We start from the raw sequence: 8376 nt of genomic DNA on the forward strand, positions 1-8376 counted from the left end.
TACGTTGCATATACCAACGATGACCCTTTGATTCAATTGTTGATCAGAATTACAAAAACTTAAATCAATAAAATCAAAATATGATTATATTAAGAAAGTTTAAGGAAACAAAATGTGAGTTTTGTTATTATAAATGTGTTAGGTATGTGGTTTAAAATACTGTTATTTGATCGTAGTTTATCTGTTTGCATTCATAGCATATCATTGATTATTTAGTTTGTTTTATTGTCATATGAAAGGGTGTAAAAGTAATAAATTATGCGAAAATTAGATAACGATACACAGAGTATTACTATCAAATTTTAATATTTATTTTTTGTCTGATCAAAAATATAAAAAAAATTGAGAAATCGCATAACTGTTTCAAACACTGACAAAATAAGAATATGTCATTCCATCTTTAACTTTCATAGATAACTTGGTAGGAGAACTAATTCGACTATTTCTTTCCTGTAATATTTTTCGTTCAAACAACGACAAAAAAAAATCAAATGTTTTTTATAACTAAATGTTTGGTTTTCATTATAAAACTTTTGTACATGTACTTTTTTCTAAAGAATATTCTTTAATTTGTTCGCATTTAGAAGAAGTTTACTTTTTTTAATTGCTTGCTTCCAGGAAGCAATTTGCCGACATATTTGCCGCATGCAAGTGACCTTAGCGTGACCCTCCTCGTAAAAATCCGGTGATCGCAATACGCATGCTTCTGTCATTGAAATAAACTATTATCTGATTGCACATGTTATACCCGCGCTCAATATCAATGCTTCTTTGTTGATTGTTTACTCAAAGGTGACAATCGGCAAACTAAAGCGTCAAAACACGACAATTAAGTAGCTGCCATATTTTCATGTCATAACAGACAGAGAGAAAACAAATTGACGATTATGCGATATGACTATGAAAATGATAAATTCGTGCGCAGAAGACTAAGTTCATGATATATACATGCATCGGTTCAATAGTAAGATACACTTTATTTTTCACCAGTCACTCCTTTCATATGACTTTAGGTGCTTGTCTTACATAAAAACATGCAAAATTTCAAAAAATGTCCAGAAGGGTGGTTTGAAATTTTCCTAATTAGGTTGATTTTTCAGTTCATAGATGTCTAATGTCTAAGGAATTAAAAAAATTATTTCTAATTGAATATATATATATAAAGTAACAATCTAATTTGTATATTTTAGTGATAAAGATCGAAAATATCATTAAAAATTGGTAATGTTTGAGACCTCTAAAATCAACAAATGCCATTTCCACTTAATTTTTGGTTTATGCCATGATTAAAATATAAAAGAGCAAACGGTTGCATTACATTCGATCGTTTATTTTACGAAAACTGAAATATGCATGCAAGACTCTAGTACAATATTGGACAGTTATCAGATAAAGGAGGTTTATCTTATAGTTTTCGGTCTTTTGCAATAAAGTTAATTCATAAATTATGCACAATCAAATGCTTCTTCTGCTTGAAAAATTGTTAGGTATTCAATCTTTTCGGAAATTTTTTTTATGTTTGTCCCATCATGCTGAATTGCTTTTTCTTTAAAATACCTTAATCAAACTAGAACGAAATTGATTTCACATTTAAACAATTTCTCACAAAATGCAAGAATTCCTGAATGAGACATAGAAGGAATCAATACTTTCATTTCAATCACATTGGGAAGTTGGAGCCAATAGTTTATCCACTTTTTTTGTAAAACGATTTCAGATAAAATAAAAAGGGGAACGTTCGTACAGTTCAACAGTCAAACTCATAGATTGAAAATAAACTGACAACGCCATGGCTAAAATTAAACGACACATAAAACAATATAAAAATTGGTGAACTACCCAGATGAATAACATTGAAAAAGCGGAATCTAAGACGAGGTTAAAATACCTTAAACATCACTGTTGACATATATGCTTACCATTAGTTACATTGATTTTTTTCGATTTTTCTGGGTTTTGTTTGTTATTGTTTATGGATTTACATTGGCCTCTTGGAATCTTTTTACATCCATAATTGCAAAACAATAATAATAATAAAAACATATTTATATCGACGACCTTCCAAATTGAGTTGTGGGACATACGACAAATAGGTGAGGATTTCTTAAACATAAAACATTTCGTATTACATAAATATCATAAAAAGAAGTGCGATGACAAACGCAAGTGCATTGTTGATATGCATTGTGCATATGATGAGAACAATAATGGTGCTAATCTGATTTTCAATCTTTGAGCTGTAAAGTAACATATACTGCATAAACAAAATTGTGTATGGGGAGTACAGTGAAAAAGATCAAACTATTTATGTGATGTATTATAACCAATACATGACACAGTAACTATAGAGTTTTAGATAATTTATCATCATTCATTACGACAATTATATGCTTTGACCAATATCATTATTGATAATCAATGAACTAAACACCTACTTATTAAACAATGCAGATTATCACTAAGAGATGTTATAATTTTTGTCAATGAAGAATCAAATTAGATTTAAAGTCGTTTAATTAATTCAAAAGTAAACAAGAATAGGTCGTAACTTAGAACGTTGGCAAGCCTTCACAAACATGATTCCTGGTTTTTATTATTTTTAACATAACATTGATAAACTTGCATTCTATCGTTACTGATGAAACATTTGTAGACTAAACGCGCGTCAAGGGTACACAATTATCAGTATGAATTAGTATAAAAATGGCATTAATTAAAAATTGAAAGGTTTATATATATTTTTTCTTCGAAATATTAAGAATGTCCTTTGCCAGGATAAGTTTACCTTATCTATATTTGGAAAAATCTCTCGGAAAATTAGGTCCTCAATGTTCTTAAACTTCGAACTTAAATGGCATTTTAAAAGTTATTTGATTTGATCGTCACTGATGAACCTTTTATAACAGCATGAGAGTATTATATAGTATAAAGTAGGGATGGCAACGAGTACTCGAGTACTCCGGTACTCGATCGAAAGGCCGAGTACTCGAGTACAGTTTTAGTACTCGGATACTCGTTTGCCTGTTATACATCTTCAGATATTTTATCTTCACATTTCCATTCACTTTAGATCTGTTGAAATATCCGCTTCGTCATACTAAATGAAATCAATTAAGAACATAATTATGTTTATCCTGAGGCTACTATCTGGTATAGTACTACCATCAACGTCTTTTACTCTCAAGGGAATGTTTTCATGTGCACTACTTGTAACGTCAAACAGACTTTCGTCTAAACTTGTTGACCAGATCATATTTCTAAACAAAAACAAAATCAAAATGCGGTCGCAACCGATTAGTAAGAGACATATTCAACGGTGTTTGTACACGGATCAACACTTTCATCGATTAATAATTTAACAAATCACAAGCCGTAAAACTTACTTTTGTTTGTTAATCAAGACTTCTATGTAAACGTGATTGGTATTAGATGTACATTTAGATTAATTTAATTACTCTATATTTGAAATTTAACTATAATTGTTTAATTTACAATTGAAAGATGGGCAAAAGTACGAAAGCGACAATTCAACTAAAAAGTCAAAAATAAGCTGACAACGTAATGGATAAAATAAATAAAAACGATGGTGCCAAAAAAAAAAACAAAACAAAGAAAGGTTAGACTGAGCAACACGAAAAAGCACAAGTAATTTGAATTCCAATGATTGTTGAAAAATAGATGGACACGTCGTATCATAAAAAATACCAACTCCCCAGGAACAAATGATACGTATACTGTCTACTTTGTAGGACTTTATATGCAAATATTTTATTGGAATTTGGTCCATGAACACGTACCCAAACAATACTTGCTGTTATGATAGGTTATTTGTAGAAACAGCGGTCGGTAATTCATTGTTTAAATGACACAAAAAGCAGAGGAACAAGCTATTAAGAATCACATCTGCTTTTTTATATGTTTGCAGTACGTTTGTCTTGTTTATGAAAGGTGATAACAAAAACGTTGCATCCAACCTAAAATCTGAACTTTTCAATAGACGTTTAAGATTCATCCGAGTACTCGCGAGTACTCGAGTATTTTGACCAAGTATCCGAGTATTAAATTTCAGATCTTTTGACATCCCTAGTATAAAGTATTGGTTGCAATATAACTGTATACTGATAATGAACCGTTCGGTTTGTGAAGGGATTGCAGATTTAAAGGGAAATCACACTATTTAAACTACTAATAACAATTCATTGAAATTTTGCATTTAGACAGATCATACTTATTTCAATATTTTAGGCGAAAAAGAAATTGGGGTCACCGATGTTGTTTTCGAGATATGACGTCATCAAAAAGTAAAGAATTGCGTTATACCGTAAGATAGAAATAGCGCTCAAAAATGCTAAAAGAAGGCAAAATTATTGAAAAACGATGTTTAACTGGTTTAACTAAAACAGTCAATTGTAACTTTTATCTTATACACATTTATTTTTATCAGTTTCCTTATTTTTTAAGGCCTTTTTACATTTCCCGCCATTTTCAATTACCGATTATAGATTTTTCTTGAAATAAAAAAAATCTACTTATGTTTTTCCTTCAAACTTCTGCATTAGTTGCAGCTTCAGGGGAGATTTTAAAAGCATTAATAAAAAAGGGGGGTCGCCGATGTTTTAAATCCGCTACAGTGGAAATAATCTTATTATCAATTTATGGCGGGAATTCTAACTTTTTCTCTTAACGTTATAGAACGACGTTGCTAGCATAGCAGCATTTCTTGCAATGCTTGGAACTATTGGGTTAAAATTATATATATATTTTTTTTTATGTAACAATATTTTTGGTTATTCATTATTAAACATACAGTAACAGTTTATTAAAAAGTAATTGTCAAAGTTGGAGTCATCTAAATTTTTTAATTGCATATGTTGTATAGGAAAAACTAATGTGTGCCTCATGCCGTATTTAAAGAATTAATTTACGGCTTGCAGATTTAAAATCTTCAACTTCGGAAGATTGAGGGTATCTTGGCTGAAAAGTAACACGTTCCATTTAGACTAGAAACAGAATAAATTCACTTACTTGACCATTGCACCGGGAAGATTAAACCCGAAATGCCGTGTTTAAAAAAGCCACAAACTCGGCACTTAAAAAAAAAGCCCTCAATGACACCGTTTTCAGAAGAAATTTAAAATTGGCTAACATTTCTGTTATTACACAACGCTCCATAATCGACACAAATTAAGTTCGAGTTCCAGTTTTATTTTGATTTCGAATATTTTTTCAAGTAAGATTTCTTAAGCTCGAGTTACACTTAGAAACTTCTTGAGTTATACTGTTAGACAGAGTAAAAATTCTGGGAAGAGTTTAAATTTTGAGATCCGACGAAATTAAGAGTAAGAATGTGGTTTCTATTTTCTGTTGGTGCACCTCTTTTTGTTTGAATGTATATTCTTTTATCACATTTATCTTTCATTGTGGTAAATGCACCTATTTTTGCCAATACTTATTAATAAGGGGGGCAGGTCCTTTTTCGGGACGTCGGGATCAAGTGTTTTAAGCTCGGGATTTCGGGATTGACCCTTTCGGGATCCGGGATTTTTTATTCCGATGTTCTGGATGTCAGGATTTTTTTTTAAATTCTTGACCTCGGGATTTCATGTTTTTAAGACCGGGATTTCGGGATCAGGACCCCTCTGAACCCCCCTCATTAATGATAGTTAATTTGAAAATAAATAATTGAATTGGTGTGCCAATATTTAAGCACTCTCTGATATATCATGTTGGCTATTTTTGTTTAAAGAACCAAAGAATAAAGTGTAAAAAAACTGGATGTCTTTTTCAGTCACGGTCTCCGACAATATCCCTTTATCACTGTCGACAGTGATCACATTGAGTGATCTAAACTCGAACCTACATCTGAACTTTTATTACTATTTATTATTTTTTTACCATTGTTTTCTTGATTTTTGCAAAACTTTCAGTGGCAAATATTACATGAACATTAGCACAAAACATTTAGGAGATAACTGTATTGTATTTTAAGCTCCGATGGCATCAATTGGGGATTTGATGGTCGCAAATTAAGTTTACTGGCGACGCGTGGTTCTATACCACACAGGGAAGGCTGGGATTGAGTTGTGGTAATTACTCCAAGAGGGGAGGGGTGGCGTTTCATTTTTATTTTTGCTAATTTTTCGAAATATCTCAAAACGAAATTTCCATTGAACAGTATTGCACAATAGATTTTTAATACCTTTGACCACATTTATATCGTGTCAGAAACCTATATTATGTCAAAAATTTTATCATAATCCAAATTTAGACCGTATCAAGCTTTAATATTGTATCCAAACTTGCACCAACTGTTCAGGGTTCAGAGGCGTTAGATATCAAAGGAACATTTGGGAAAGATGGCCGACAGTCACACTTAGATTATTTCTGTCGTCACATGTGAAATAAATAACGATTTCAATTAGGACTTCCCACATTTACGTCCAGTGGCAAGTTTAATGCATATTCAGAACCAGAACATATAAATTTTATCTGCTTTGTAAAAACCCGACAGGCTGAGCCGGATAAATACTTATATGAAATGAGATGTTTGATGAATTATTTATACATGTAGTATAGAAGACTATAATAGTTATGACTTTGCATGCATGTGATATGAGAAAACTGTAAGTTGAAACTCATTGTTTTTATTTACAACCCTCTTTTGAACAGAAAACTACAGATTCCGATAGCTATACGCTAACATGCTGGTACTCTTGGTCTATATGTACCCCCCCCCCCCCCACCCCGAAAATATAAGCTGAACCCTATATATACCGCATCACCACGATACGCTGCCAAAGTTGTGCCATTTCATGAACACTTTCGGCTATTTTTTTGCCATACATTTTGTCCATTTCGAGTAGCATTTTCATTTTTGAACTTAAGGTCAAGATAAGTCCATAATATTTTTGGAAATTTAGAATTCAATTAGATATTGAACATATACATCAGAAAATTAAAAAAAAATATGTCACCGACTTCGGTATCGAGAAAATGGTCGGAGAGGGTACTAAGTTACATTGAATATGCTATGAAATTCCAACGTTCTTAGTGTTGATTATGCATGATGATTATGTGTTTTGTATTGGTAGATACTTTTTATCATAATGGTCTGGATAGTGGGTAATTCATTTATTAATGTTTATTTTGTGTTTCCAATATTTTTTATTCTTTATATTTTAGCACCTCATCATTCAATCTTTTTTTTTGCCTTTTATTCTGCAGTATTTGCCCATTATTTTGTATTCCGCAGGTAAACCCCAATACAATCTAGAAACTCGCTAGTAAAACATATCAGTTGTAAAAAATATGATATGTCCATTATCATTTCTCCTGCTTTAGTGGAACATCCCTTCGAGCGTTCGCTTTTTCATAAATTAGCAACCTTTACGGCGGAATCGAAAACGGCGACGTCATAATACAGTTACGACACTATAGCGGCGCCGAGAGCGATGCGTATAAACAATAGTGTGATTTCCCTTTAATCTAGTATTGTAGTTCTTGAGTTTGAATAAAGTACAAGTACAGCTTTGAAGAGTTAAGAGTTAATATTTTCTTAGCAGTGTTATTGTGCAAAATTCATTCTGATGGCGTTGGAACTTACGCACAGAGAAATACGTTAACGTGACGCGGTCTTATCATCTCCTACGTCATATACTTTGTACTTTTATTCTTTAGGTACCATTTTTCGTTGGGTTTTTGTTTTGGATGGCTTTAACCACGAATTTAAGTGTCCAACGAAATATAACAAATGTTGTCCGATTTGGGACATAGAAATATCCTTAAAAAGGTTTGGCTATATGGATACGGGATATTAATCTAGATAATACATCGAATATAAGGTAGCGCACTATTATCTAAATATACAACTTCAGTCCGGATTTGATCTTAAACAAACCGAAATGTACGATTTTCAACCTTTTAATTATCATGCAAACTAAATTGTGATTAATGAAAGGTACATTTCCGTTGATGGTACATTTATGCGATGATGTATTATGATCCCCGAAAAAAACCCATTCCTTTTGAACTTGCTTATTTATTTCATTTGAAGCAATTTCGTATGTAAAATTGATAATGGCAATTTGGTATGTGTTCCAGAGATAACAACCAGACCAAAGACTGGTAAACATTTTTAACATGTCCCAATTAAGACCTTTGATGATCGTCAATCAGTTGGTCATTCTATCATTTCTAATGACAACTAAAATGTTTACTTTGCGATTTCCTACAAGCGGGACAATGTGTATGTGAATGACCATATTTCTTATATTTCCGAAAGCCACTTTGTTTTATTAGAAATGTAATGAATGTAATCACTTATTAAAGACAAAGATAAAGTGAGTGAAAATGGACACATGGCTTTGCAATGTCCCA

The sequence above is a fragment of the Mytilus edulis genome, chromosome 9 (genome assembly GCF_963676685.1).
Source record: "Mytilus edulis chromosome 9, xbMytEdul2.2, whole genome shotgun sequence".
Lineage (NCBI taxonomy): Eukaryota > Metazoa > Mollusca > Bivalvia > Mytilida > Mytilidae > Mytilus > Mytilus edulis.